At 51.7% G+C, this 1,304-nt stretch overlaps 1 pseudogene; it reads left to right on the top strand.

The window, feature by feature from the left end:
- The first annotated feature begins 245 nt into the window (after positions 1 to 245).
- LOC148936435 (uncharacterized) lies at positions 246 to 1,304 on the top strand (annotated as a pseudogene).

The raw sequence follows: 1,304 nt of genomic DNA, 5'->3' as shown, positions 1-1,304 counted from the left end.
CACAGCGATACCAAGAGGAACCTCGCGACCCGGTCACCGCCGGAGCTGCATACACGCGGGGGACACAGACCCCCACGCCACGCTCCTGATGTACACGACGTCTTTCTCTGTACTTTAAATATATAAAATGTACTTGTGAGATTTGCCTTATTCCGGGAACCAGCACGACAAACCTTCCTTTCCCTGTCGCCCACTCTGCTTTGCACCCGAGAAGCAGACAGCGGACTGGTTGCGCCGGAACCACATCAGATGCAGAGCAACTACATTGGTGGACATACGAACCACCACATTGGTGTACAACCATAACACCATATTGGTGACCCCCGACTTCCCAGGAAGGGCTACAAGGCAAGTACAAATTAACATATTTAGACAAATACCAAAGAGAAGCAAGCAAGCATGCGTCGGCAAACAATGCCACAACCCACAATTAGCGATATACCGGAAGCAACTATGGAAGCACAACCACCCTACGCACACGAAGCCAACAGGGTGGCAATGAGAATTCCAGAATTCACGCCAGCCGATCCAAAACTGTGGTTCAGCATCCTAGACCGTAATTTCCAAGCAGCAGGCATCACATTAGAGGAAACAAAATTCGGCCACGCACTCACAGCACTTGGCCCGCAATACACCATGGAAATACGCGACATAGTGATGAATCCTCCCGAGGAAACGTTACGCACCGAGTTAATAAAACGCCTGAATGCAACACAGGAGCACAAAACGAGGCAACTACTCGAGCACGAAGAAATAGGCGACCGCAAACCATCGCAGTTCCTGCGGCACCTGCGCACCTAGCCGGAAAAGTCGTAGGCGAACAGGTCGTAAGGACCATTTGGCTCAGCCGCCTTCCAACCTTTCTCAAGCCACATCTAGTCAGCAAAACACAAGACACTCTGGACCACCTTGCTGAAATGGCAGACGCGATTTTAGATGTTACCAGAGACCCGGCATTACAATTGGCTGAGGCAACACGCAACACGCGAAGCAACGCGCCAGCCGACTATAACATACAAATACAACTTGCACAAATGCGCATCCAACAGGACGAGTTGAAGCAACAAGTCACAACCCTTGCGCGCACCATAGAACGCATGAGCCTACAGCTAGACCGCGCAAGACAGAGAGAGTCCTCACGGAACCGATCTCGTTCAAAATCATCCGAAAGAGGGACCGCCAATACAAAGTGCTGGTACCATCGACGATACGGTGCAGCAGCCCGCAAATGCGAAGCACCCTGTTCACACCCAATACAGGGAAACGACACGGCTCGCCAGTAAAGGCGGTACTGGGTACGAGCT

This window comes from Pogonomyrmex barbatus, unplaced genomic scaffold, assembly GCF_055798465.1.
Source record: "Pogonomyrmex barbatus isolate J1 unplaced genomic scaffold, ASM5579846v1 scaffold22, whole genome shotgun sequence".
Lineage (NCBI taxonomy): Eukaryota > Metazoa > Arthropoda > Insecta > Hymenoptera > Formicidae > Pogonomyrmex > Pogonomyrmex barbatus.
This window is presented reverse-complemented; position numbering and strand designations above follow the sequence as displayed.